Source organism: Pleurodeles waltl, chromosome 3_1, assembly GCF_031143425.1.
Source record: "Pleurodeles waltl isolate 20211129_DDA chromosome 3_1, aPleWal1.hap1.20221129, whole genome shotgun sequence".
In the NCBI taxonomy this organism is placed as follows: Eukaryota; Metazoa; Chordata; class Amphibia; order Caudata; family Salamandridae; genus Pleurodeles; species Pleurodeles waltl.
In genome coordinates, this window is record NC_090440.1 from 1,451,458,146 (window position 1) to 1,451,470,863 (window position 12,718).

The window sequence follows — 12,718 nt, forward strand, 5'->3', positions numbered from 1 at the left end:
CAACCAAAGAGGCCACCCACAGCCAACCCTCTCTATATATAGCCCTCAACCTTAGACCCACCCATGCCCTAAAATGACCAATCGGTGCCAGTGAGGTGGATTGTACCACCCACGTACGATATGCCGGGGGGGGGAACCGGGCAAGCCCTCGCTCCCCCCAAACCCCCACAGGCCACGACATTTGACCTTTACTTTCACTGACACAGGTATACATATAACATTATTCACTATTAGTGGAACACTAAAACAAATTACAGTAAACAAGGAAAGTGGAGTTGTGCCTGTGTTCCTCACGCCGATTTTGGCACGTGTGAGGCCAGGGGTCGCAGCTTGCAACCCCTAAATGACGTCAATAAAGAGCTGTTTCTGATATGACTTCGACCACTTGACACCTGTAAATACAGATGCAGTCATTTATCACCACACCTGACTTTGATCAGCCAGCGCTTTGAAGGGTGTTGGTAAACAAGACATCGCCCTCTGAACACGCGCGTTAAGGCAGGGATGGGGCATGTAATAAGAGACGCGAGGACAAATTCTAAGAAGTGGTGCATGGTCACAATGCCACTAGCAGCCAGTGGGCGTGTTCACAGTCTCGCCCTATGCCCGGGTCATCACGTCGCATCAGGCTATGCGCTCCACCCCTTGCCTCAGACAGACCTTCGTGGGCGACGTCACGGCGCGAGGACGCTAGGCTCCGTTTTCTTAGCGTTGATAGGACTAAAGTATACGGACGTCACATCGGGCTACCTAGCCCTGCCCCCGACACTGACTGGCCAGCGCAAGGTCTCTTCTGAGCTTGAGGGGGGACGGGCCAGGAGGGACGCCCCCAATACACGACGAGACTTGGCAGAAAACTGTGCAGAATCCCGGCACCGCCTCGTCACTGGACCTAGGCTCAACAAGACCACAAGGAGTCCGGTCCTGCCGGGAGCCACCGTTTCCTGGGCGGTTAGATTCCGCCAGAAACAGGTAACTGCCCTCATTGGAAGTACGTAGTGCGTCCCATCCTTCAACCATGGCCAGAGATTCATGACCCGCAGGTAGCAACAGCATCACTTGTACATCACGACTGCTGCACTGGACCCTCCTACAATAGGGCTCCGGTTTGTGCTTTGAACTATTTGGTTACCCAATCTATGAATGTAAGCATCATGCTGCCTTCAACGCCCACTTCCTAGAGACCATGGGGCCCCAGGAATGTGATGGGTTCTGCGCACTCTAATTACCGTTTTTTTACTACCTAACAGTGGATGAGGGGGCATTTCCAATGCTTGTATTAAACCCCTCTGTCAGGCTTGCTATATCATTGCTACCTACGTTGTTTTTCATTCATTCATTCATCATTCTGCCTATACTGTATCGTTTTCACTGCAATGCATCCACTGTCGGTCTCTCAGTGTATATGCCACCATTCTGCACCCTGTCTGGTTCACCATCAATGTTACGTACTCTTCGTAATTCTGCCTGTATTAATTACCATTCTGCTCCAGTAAATGCACACATCATCACCCTGCCCGCCTGTTCATGATTATTCTGCCTCACTGTGTAGCCATCATCATTATGTCCTAAATGTGTTCATCCCCATTCCAGCTCAAATAAGTATTCATTATCATTCTGCCCTTTTTGCAGTTTTTTTATAGCGCGAAGTTGGCCAGAGGGCATTACAATGCTTTCCAAGAGGGCCCCATTACTTAAAACCTTTTTTAAGCATAGGGAGATTAAATGATGTGCCATTTACCAGAGGAAATTGAGGCCAGAAATGGAGCCTACTCCCCACTTCCTTCTCGTCTCAGCTCACATACGGTGCATTTCACAATCTCCCTTTTGTGCCTCACAGTGTATCCATAAGCATTATACCCCACAGTATATTCCTCTTCATTATGCCCCACTGCGTATTCATCAACATTATTCTACTCCACGGTAAATCCAATATCTTTATGATCCACACTGCATTATCATCATCAATCTACTACCTCACAGCAAGTTTATCAACCTTCTGTCCCATATATTTATTATCATTTGACTCCACAGCACATTATTCATCATTGCAACACACACAGTATTCATTATCATTTTTTCTCCTGTGTGTTAAAAATCGTGCTGCTTCCAAAGTACTGCTCCATCATGCTACCATATCCCTGCTCTTCCCACTTGCCTCACGTAGGATTTATGACAATTCATCCCTTTGTTAATCATTCTCTCTTCAAATGATCAGCACTGTGCCTATAAAGTTATTAGTGAACATTGTACCTCAATCATGCTGAGAACTTATGCTCCAAAAGAGTATCCTCTGTCATACCTGCTTCCCCTCCAACTATCAGTACTTCTTTGTGCCTGAAACGCCTCTTTTTGGCATCGCAGTGTTTGATACATTAACCCTTATACCCACTACATTTAATTGAGGATTGAACCACAGTACACTACGTGCCCTTGCAGTGCTGGTTTACCAACTGGATTGGGTTATTTATACAAAAAAACTAATAGTGTGGTCATGCCTCAAGTGTATTTCCGACGAACGTTTGAGACTGTCTTTCATTTGACCTCTAAAAGATTTGAGAGAGAAGATGTGCTTGGCCCCCATTTCAACCACAAATGGTTTTCAGATGGAAATTTGTGTTTGGCCCTGATTCAAATTCCAGTAGACCTTAGAGAGAAGCTGTGTTTGGCCCCTTGTACAACCTCCGAATAATTAGAGAGAAGTTAGGGTTGGTGCCTGATTCATCCTCAGCAGCGGAAGTTGGGCTTGGTTCCTGGTTAAGCCTGCAATTGATTTAAGAAGCAAGTCATGCTGGAGCCCTGATACAACCTCCAAAGATTTCCAGGGAAAAGGAGGCAGTCTTTTTATTTTGCCTCGGTTTGGTATTATTGGAGTTTTGGTTTGTTTGTTCAGTAGCTTCCCACTCTAACTGGTGAATTGATGTCCAACTCTCATTGTGTAGCCATTGGTTTAGAGTGGTGAGTTACTGCTAGTCCACTATTTACTGCTTCACTTTGCAGATTTTAGTCAAGATGTTGACACTGTCACATCATTGATGTCCAGTGGCTATCAATGGGTAGATAATTAGTGTTGGTCCTCCTTTGGTCTCCAACGGGACAAGATGGAGAGTTGCTCCTTATGCAATATTCAACCCCTGTGGATCTCTGTGGAGAGGTAGTATCAGCCCCTTATGTTACCCCAGTAGAGGCAAAACCTAGTGGATTTAAATCTCGATGGGTCTTGGTGGAGGTAGCCCTAGTCCTTTCATTGGGGAGTTACTGTACGTCCCTGATTTAACAGCGGTTGGAGACCTGATATCAGCCCCAATAACTCCTCCTTGACTTGCCTTGTTCCAACATATAGGCATCTTTATGTGTCAGGTTGAAAGATAATATTTACCCAGGTGTCTTCAGCATTCATACAAACATCCTGTTTACCAGACTTCTTCACAGGCACACTCTCTCACAGCAGGCACTCTCTCTGATCTGCCAGCGTTTCCTTTCAGAAGTGCCTTTTCACAAGAGAAACACTGAGACGGTAGGCACATACTCAAAGGAACTCAAACGTTCTTTCCAGTCATCTGCTTCCAAGGGTCAAACGGACCACCTCTTTTCCCAGATAGGCCACAAAAACATATTTTGCAAAATATACTCTCCAGTATGTAGGATTCAAAAATTTCAACCTAACCTAAACGTTTTCCTGCAAAAAATTGAACTAGTATTTAATTGCGGATTTCAACCTACAACCACACTTAATTCCCACATATTTTAAGACTGGATTAATTCATTATTCCAGCCATTAGTCAGTCCTTCCATAATTAGGGGTAAGTTCTACATACTGGATGAGGCGCAGGTTGATATTTCTGTGTTAAGATATATATATATATATATATATATATATATATATATATATATATATATATATATATATATTGTGTGTGTATATGTATGTGTGTATATATATATATATATATATAAAGTCGAGATTGTGGCAGTATCTATTTATCTATCTACACTTCATCCTAGCCATTGGCGTCTGCTAGCAACCTGTGCCTTGTGCTGTGCCAATATCTCTTCAGTTGTCCCTTTGCAGAATGCCCCAACCCCATAAACAGCGTCACAGGAAGTAAATCCAGTCTCACCTTTAGTGGGAAGGGAGTGAGAATGTAAAATGTTGACTCTACTAGTTTGTTCGATATATTTACATTAAGCATTTAGAACGTTTTGAATACAGCTCACAATAGCCGCTCAGAGAAGCAACATTGTAGCAGTGACTTTAAAACAATGTAACAATTTTACTTGTGTTTTTGCTGCTTTGAAGATACTTTTAAATAAAGGTATGTTTATGAAACAAAAATAATCCTTTCAACAGCCCCAAACGAATTACTGATAAATAAGTATTGTTTATATTTGCTGTTAGAAATGGGGTTTTTGGTTGGCAGATAGGTTGCCCTCTGTCCAAGCAAGAACCCTCACTCTAGTCAGGGTAAGTCACACACAATCCAAAATCAGCCTGTGCTCACCCTCCGGTAGCTTGGCACGAGCAGTCAGGCTTAACTTAGAAGGCAATGTGTAAAGCATTTGTGCAATAAATCATACAACACCATAGTATAACACCACAAAAATACACCACACAGTGTTTAGAAAAATATAGAATATTTATCTGGATAATTGTAGGTCAAAACGATCAAAGTTGCAATACGAATTTGTAAAGATATCACTGAAAAGTGATATTAAGAGTCTTTAAGTCTTTAAAAAGCAATACAGTGTCTTTCAAGCACAGAGTACCTGGTTTCTGGTGGGAAATCTCCTCAGAGGGCCACAGGAGAAGAGATGCGTGGAAAAAGGGGTGTGTGCGTCGTTTTCCGCTCAGCACACACAGACTTGCGTCGTTCTTTTCCACGCGGGGAAGTCGGGCGTCGTTTTCCGGCGCGCAGACAGTCTCTTTTTGTGGATCGCGAGGATTACCAGATGTCCCGGGTCTGTGCGTGGATTCTCCTGCTTATTTTCCGGCTGCGCGTCGTTCTGCGGGGCTGCGCGTCGAAGTTTCGATCTCACGGTAGGCGTCGCTTCGATTTCTCCTTGGAAGTCGGGCGGCGTTGTCCTTGCGAGGCCGTGCGTCAAAGTTTCGCACTCACGGTAGGCGTCGCGTCGATTTCTCCTTGGAAGTCGGGCGGCTTTGTCCTTGCGAGGTTGTGCGTCGAAGTCTCGATCGTCCCGAGGGCGTCGCGTTGATCAGCGTCGGTGTGCGGCGTTTTTCTCGCCGCGAAACAAGCTGTGCGTCGAAATTTTCGGCGCACGGAGTGTCCACGTGAAAGGAAGAAGTCTTTTTGGTCCTGAGACTTCAAGGAACAGGAGGCAAGCTCTATCCAAGCCCTTGGAGAGCACTTTCACAGCCAGACAAGAGTTCAGCAAGGCAGCAGGGCAACAGCAAGACAGCAGTCCTTTGGAGAAAGCAGACAGGTGAGTCCTTTGAGCAACCAGGCAGTTCTTCTTGGCAGGATGTAGTTTCTGGTTCAGGTTTCTTCTCCAGCAAGTGTCTGATGAGGTAGGGCAGAGGCCCTGTTTTATACTAAGTTGTGCCTTTGAAGTGGGGGTGACTTCAAAGAGTCTCTAAGAAATGCACCCAGTTCCCTTTCAGCTCAATCCTGTCTGCCAGAGTCCCAGTAGGGGGTGTGGCAGTCCTTTGTGTGAGGGCAGGCCCTCCACCCTCCCAGCCCAGGAAGACCCATTCAAAATGCAGATGTATGCAAGTGAGGCTGAGTACCCTGTGTTTGGGGTGTGTCTGAGTGAATGCACAAGGAGCTGTCAACTAAACCTAGCCAGACGTGGATTGAAGGGCACAACAAGATTTTAGTGCAAAGAAATGCTCACTTTCTAAAAGTGGCATTTCTAGAATAGTAATATTAAATCCGACTTCACCAGTCAGCAGGATTTTGTATTACCATTCTGGCCATACTAAATATGACCTTCCTGCTCCTTTCAGATCAGTAGCTGCCACTTCAACAGTGTATGAGGGCAGCCCCAATGTTAGCCTATGAAGGGAGCAGGCCTCACAGTAGTGTAAAAACGAATTTAGGAGTTTTACACTACCAGGACATATAACTACACAGGTACATGTCCTGCCTTTTACCTACACAGCACCCTGCTCTAGGGGTTACCTAGGGCACACATTAGGGATGACTTATATGTAGAAAAAGGGGAGTTCTAGGCTTGGCAAGTACTTTTAAATGCCAAGTCGAAGTGGCAGTGAAACTGCACACACAGGCCTTGCAATGGCAGGCCTGAGACAAGGTTAAGGGGCTACGGAGGTGGGTGGCACAACCAGTGCTGCAGGCCCACTAGTAGCATTTAATCTACATGCCCTAGGCACATGTAGTGCACTCTACTAGGGACTTACAGGTAAATTAAATAGTCAATCATGGATAAACCAATCAATAGTACAATTTACACAGAGAGCATATGCACTTTAGCACTGGTTAGCAGTGGCAAAGTGCCCAGAGGTCAAAAGCCAACAACAACAGGTCAGAATAAAATAGGAGGAAGGAGGCAAAAAGTTTGGGGATGTCCCTGTCAAAAAGCCAGGGGAGAACAATCACTATCCTGATGTACTTCCCTGTTTGAGGCGACAGAACAAGGACCCAGGCCCACAACAGCAGGGGCATGCTCCAGTTCTTCGCCTTCCTGACTCCCATTGGATCCCTCTGTCCATACTCTCAGGGCCCACTAAGCCCATCCATGGGGAACCTTTCTCCTTTCCTGCGGATCCCATCTGTGCAGCACCTAACCTTACTTTGCTCACAGATGTATCCCAGGGGCAGGATAGTACCCCCATGACCAACATAGTGGTGTTGCCCACTCTACCCCTGGGGTGTGACACTTGTCCCCTCCCCAGGGATAACTCTGTCCACCCGGACAGCAAGCCACAGTGATTACTGACAGCTGCCAGGGATGAGAGCCAGGCCCCAGGCCTCTCAAAGCTCTCCAACCACTGTGGCTGTGGAGAGTGGGGGGCGGTAGCCCCAGGTGCTGGGCACCCTTTAACCACTCTCCCTTCCACCAGGTCAGGGATGACAGCCTGAACCTGGTCCTCCCCTCTGGGGCTTTGTACCCTCCCTCCTGGAGCGGTACCCCCAGGGTCCAACATGGTCAGGGTGCTTACAGAAGTCACCCGGTACCATTCCTCCACCAGTGCAGGGCTGTTAACCTGCCACTGGCCCTCCAACCTGGGGCCTGTACCTTCAGGTTGGACTAGGGCCCGGGGTGAGGCTTCCCTCCCCCTGCCCTCCCTTCTGGGGTCCAGCACCCTCCAACTAGGAGTGGCCTCCTCAGAAGACAACATGGTAGGGGCACTGTTATCAGTAGCCCCTCCCTCCAGGTCCGGGGGGACACCCTGAACCTGGTCTTCCAGCCCAGGGTCTGTACCCTCAGACTGGATCACTGCCTGGCAAACCAGGACTTCCTGGGAGGCACACCTACCCCCCACCAGGTCAGAGTTTAACCTCTGCACCTGACCATTCAACTCAGAGTCACCACCCTGAAGTTGAACAATTGCCTGGCACGCCAGGACTTCCTGGAGGGCACCCTGACCCTCCACCAGGTCAGAGTTTAACCTCTGCACCTGACCATTCAACTCAGAGTCACCACCCTGAAGTTGAACAATTGCCTGGCACACCAGGACTTCCTGGAGGGCACACTGACCCTCCACCAGGTCAGAGTTTAACCTCTGCACCTGACCATTCAACTCAGAGTCACCACCCTGAAGTTGAACAATTGCCTGGCGCACCAGGACTTTCTGGGAGGCACACCTACCTCCCACCAGGTCAGAGTTTAACCTCTGAGCCTGGTTCCCCAACCCAGGGTCACCACCCTGAGGTTGGGCAATTGCCTGGCACGCCAGGACTTTCTGGGGGGCACACCTACCCCCCACCAGGTCAGAGTTTAACCTCTGAACCTGGTCATCCAACCCAGAATCAACACCCTGAGGTTGGACAATTGCCTGGCACAGCAGGGCTTCTTGGGAGGCACACCTACCTCCCACCAGGTCAGAGTTTAACCTCTGAACCTGGGTATCCAACCCAGAGTCACCGCCCTGAGGTTGAACAATTGCCTGGCACGCCAGGACTTTCTGGGGGGCACACCTACCCCCCACTAGGTCAGAGTTTAACCTCTGAACCCGGTTATCCAACCCAGAGTCAGCACTCTGAGGTTGAACAATTGCCTGGCACGCCAGGACTTTCTGGAGGGCACCCTGACCCTCCACCAGGTCAGAGTTTAACCTCTGAACTGGGCCATTCAACTCAGAGTCACCACCCTGAAGTTGAACAATCGCCTGGCATGCCAGGACTTCCTGGAGGGCACACTGACCCTCCACCAGGTCAGAGTTTAACCTCTGAACCTGGTTCTCCAACCTAGGGTCACCATCCTGAGGTTGGACAACTGCCTGGTACACCAGGGCTTTCTGGGGGGCACACCTACCCCCCACCAGGTCAGAGGTTAACCTCTGAACCGGGATATCCAACCCAGAGTCACCACCCTGAGGTTGAACCATTGCCTGGCAGGCCAGGACTTTCAGGGAGGCACACCTACCTCCCACCAGGTCAGAGTTTAACCTCTGAGCCTGGTTCTCCAACCCAGGGTCACCACCCGGAGGTTGAACCATTGCCTGGTATACCAGGACTTTCTGGGGGGCACACCTACCCCCCACCAGGTCAGAGTTTGACCTCTGAACCTGGTTAGCCAACCCAGAGTCACCACCCTGAGGTTGGGCAATTGCCTGGCACCCCAGGACTTTCTGGGAGGCACACCTACCTCCCACCAGGTCAGAGTTTAACCTCTGAACCTGGCCATCCAACCCAGAGTCGACACCCTGAGGTTGGACAACTGCCTGGCACGCCAGGACTTTCTGGGGGGCACACCTACCCCCCACCAGGTCAGAGTTTAACCTCTGAACCTGACCATCCAACCCAGAGTCAACACCCTGAGGTTGGACAATTGCCTGGCACAGCAGGACTTCTTGGGAGGCACACCTACCTCCCACCCGGTCAGAGTTTGACCTCTTCACCTGGTAAGCCAACCCAGAGTCACCACCCTGAGGTTGAACCATTGCCTGGCATTCCAGGACTTTCTGGGGGGCACATCTACCCCCCACCAGGTCAAAGTTTAACCTCTGAACCCGGTTATCCAACCCAGAGTCACCACCCTGAGGTTGAATCTTTGCCTGGCATGCCAGGACTTCCTGGGGGGCACTCTCACCCCCCACAAGGGACATGCCGTCCCCAAGGGCCACACAAGAGTCTGGTTGGCGCAGGTCTCCCGACCTCTGCCCATCCGGCAGAGTCTGGGTTTCCCCCAAACCAGAAACGGTTTCACCTGGGTCATTCCTGGGGGGCTCTGCTCTCAGAGCTGACCCCTGACTTTCAAGATCCTCCACTGGGGTCGGCCACCCCCTCTCAACCCTATGTCTGGACTTCTGCACCCCCTCACTAGGAGTGGTACTGCCAGACACCAGAACTGTTGGGATGCTGTCTACAGTCATCCCCCCAAGTTCTTCTGACACTGCGGGGCTTCCCTCAAAAGGTAGCCCTACGGTACAGGTTAGGCTCTGAGACCTACCTGGGACACTACAATCCTCTCCCACCTCACTTGGTCGGGAACCACCTAGACCACTCCCTTCAGGAGCACCCCCAAATGCCTCTTCAGACTCTCTGGTACTCACCCAAAAGTCTGCCTCCACTGTAAGTTCCCTGGGGTCAGAGAACTCACACTCCACCTGGTGCTGGCGTAGCTCTGGAAAATAAGGACCAGACATATGCTCTCCAGCAATTACATCACTCTGCCCTTCACATGTATTAACCACAGTACCCTTCACCCAACCACCCAGTAACTCAACCTTGGAAAAGCACTCTACTTCACCCTCCTGAGACTGGTGAGACAGTATCTGTCTGTCCCTGACACTCAACCCAAACTCTTCTGGGATGTCTCTACACTCTATATCCAGGACGTCCACCAGGGGGGAACCCTTTTCTCTGTCACTCTCTGCTAGAGTCAGTAAAGTGTCCCTCCCCCCAATAGGAATATGACTCCCTGTGCCAGTTCCCCAATCCTTCTCAGGGACCCTGTGCATAACGGGAACTACCTCATACCCTTGAACCGCCTGGGGTGTGTCAACTCTCTTCTTCAAGTTGGGTACCACATCTCTGGGCTTGTGCCCTTCTTCAGCAGTACTAGATGCAAGATTTTTGCTGCCACCATCTGAACTGGACTCAGCCCTTCGGCCTCCAGTTTCAGCTCTTTACAGCTCAGCTCTTGAGCTGCAATCTTTTCTTCTTCCAGGGCTAAGAGACTTGCTGCCTCAGCCCTTTCAATAAACTCATCTAGCTCTTCCATCCACCGTGCTTGAGCCATGAGCCATTCTTTTTTCACTGGGTCTCTTTCCTCATCTGAGTCGTCCTCCTCCTCCTCTGAGGGGTACTTAGTCATTTGGTTTCTTGCTGCCTCTCTCTCTGCCCATCTGTCTTCCTCCCAGACTATGTAGGCATGTAGCATCTCTGCTTTAGTAGATCTCTTTGCTACAGGAAGGCCACATTCTCTGCAAAGCTTCCTTAGGTCAGCCTTAGTGAGGTGGTCAGTAGGCAAAAAGAATAAGTAGGTAAGCGATCCCATTCTGATAGGATCTTACCAGCAACAACCAAAATCCAAAGTCCAAAATATCAATAGTATATCCAGGAGGACATCAGAGACCAAAAGTCAAAAAAGAGATAAAAAATCAAGTTGACCTTCAACTGTGGGTAGGTAGTGAAATACTTAGCTACTGTATGTCACTGCACAAACACAAGTCCTATCCTCACCGCTGATCACCAATGTTAGAAATGGGGTTTTTGGTTGGCAGATAGGTTGCCCTCTGTCCAAGCAAGAACCCTCACTCTAGTCAGGGTAAGTCACACACAATCCAAAATCAGCCTGTGCTCACCCTCCGGTAGCTTGGCACGAGCAGTCAGGCTTAACTTAGAAGGCAATGTGTAAAGCATTTGTGCAATAAATCATACAACACCATAGTATAACACCACAAAAATACACCACACAGTGTTTAGAAAAATATAGAATATTTATCTGGATAATTGTAGGTCAAAACGATCAAAGTTGCAATACGAATTTGTAAAGATATCACTGAAAAGTGATATTAAGAGTCTTTAAGTCTTTAAAAAGCAATACAGTGTCTTTCAAGCACAGAGTACCTGGTTTCTGGTGGGAAATCTCCTCAGAGGGCCACAGGAGAAGAGATGCGTGGAAAAAGGGGTGTGTGCGTCGTTTTCCGCTCAGCACACACAGACTTGCGTCGTTCTTTTCCACGCGGGGAAGTCGGGCGTCGTTTTCCGGCGCGCAGACAGTCTCTTTTTGTGGATCGCGAGGATTACCAGATGTCCCGGGTCTGTGCGTGGATTCTCCTGCTTATTTTCCGGCTGCGCGTCGTTCTGCGGGGCTGCGCGTCGAAGTTTCGATCTCACGGTAGGCGTCGCGTCGATTTCTCCTTGGAAGTCAGGCGGCGTTGTCCTTGCGAGGCCGTGCGTCGAAATTTTGGTCTCACGGCAGGCGTCGCGTCGATTTCTCCTTGGAAGTCGGGCGGCGTTGTCCTTGCGAGGCCGTGCGTCAAAGTTTCGCACTCACGGTAGGCGTTGCGTCGATTTCTCCTTGGAAGTCGGGCGGCTTTGTCCTTGCGAGGTTGTGCGTCGAAGTCTCGATCGTCCCGAGGGCGTCGCGTTGATCAGCGTCGGTGTGCGGCGTTTTTCTCGCCGCGAAACAAGCTGTGCGTCGAAATTTTCAGCGCACGGAGTGTCCACGTGAAAGGAAGAAGTCTTTTTGGTCCTGAGACTTCAAGGAACAGGAGGCAAGCTCTATCCAAGCCCTTGGAGAGCACTTTCACAGCCAGACAAGAGTTCAGCAAGGCAGCAGGGCAACAGCAAGACAGCAGTCCTTTGGAGAAAGCAGACAGGTGAGTCCTTTGAGCAACCAGGCAGTTCTTCTTGGCAGGATGTAGTTTCTGGTTCAGGTTTCTTCTCCAGCAAGTGTCTGATGAGGTAGGGCAGAGGCCCTGTTTTTATACTAAGTTGTGCCTTTGAAGTGGGGGTGACTTCAAAGAGTCTCTAAGAAATGCACCCAGTTCCCTTTCAGCTCAATCCTGTCTGCCAGAGTCCCAGTAGGGGGTGTGGCAGTCCTTTGTGTGAGGGCAGGCCCTCCACCCTCCCAGCCCAGGAAGACCCATTCAAAATGCAGATGTATGCAAGTGAGGCTGAGTACCCTGTGTTTGGGGTGTGTCTGAGTGAATGCACAAGGAGCTGTCAACTAAACCTAGCCAGACGTGGATTGAAGGGCACAACACGATTTTAGTGCAAAGAAATGCTCACTTTCTAAAAGTGGCATTTCTAGAATAGTAATATTAAATCCGACTTCACCAGTCAGCAGGATTTTGTATTACCATTCTGGCCATACTAAATATGACCTTCCTGCTCCTTTCAGATCAGTAGCTGCCACTTCAACAGTGTATGAGGGCAGCCCCAATGTTAGCCTATGAAGGGAGCAGGCCTCACAGTAGTGTAAAAACGAATTTAGGAGTTTTACACTACCAGGACATATAACTACACAGGTACATGTCCTGCCTTTTACCTACACAGCACCCTGCTCTAGGGGTTACCTAGGGCACACATTAGGGATGACTTATATGTAGAAAAAGGGGAGTTCT

At 49.3% G+C, this 12,718-nt stretch overlaps 1 protein-coding gene across 1 annotated transcript in view; it reads left to right on the top strand.

Annotated features, from left to right (window-relative positions):
- Positions 1 to 666: 666 nt before the first annotated feature.
- SC5D (sterol-C5-desaturase) overlaps positions 667 to 12,718 on the top strand; it is a 51,728-nt gene continuing 39,676 nt past the window's right edge. Inside the window, exon 1 of the mRNA XM_069225023.1 lies at positions 667 to 972. The gene's annotated coding sequence lies outside the window, so the exon portion shown is untranslated. The remainder of the gene's footprint in view (positions 973 to 12,718) is intronic.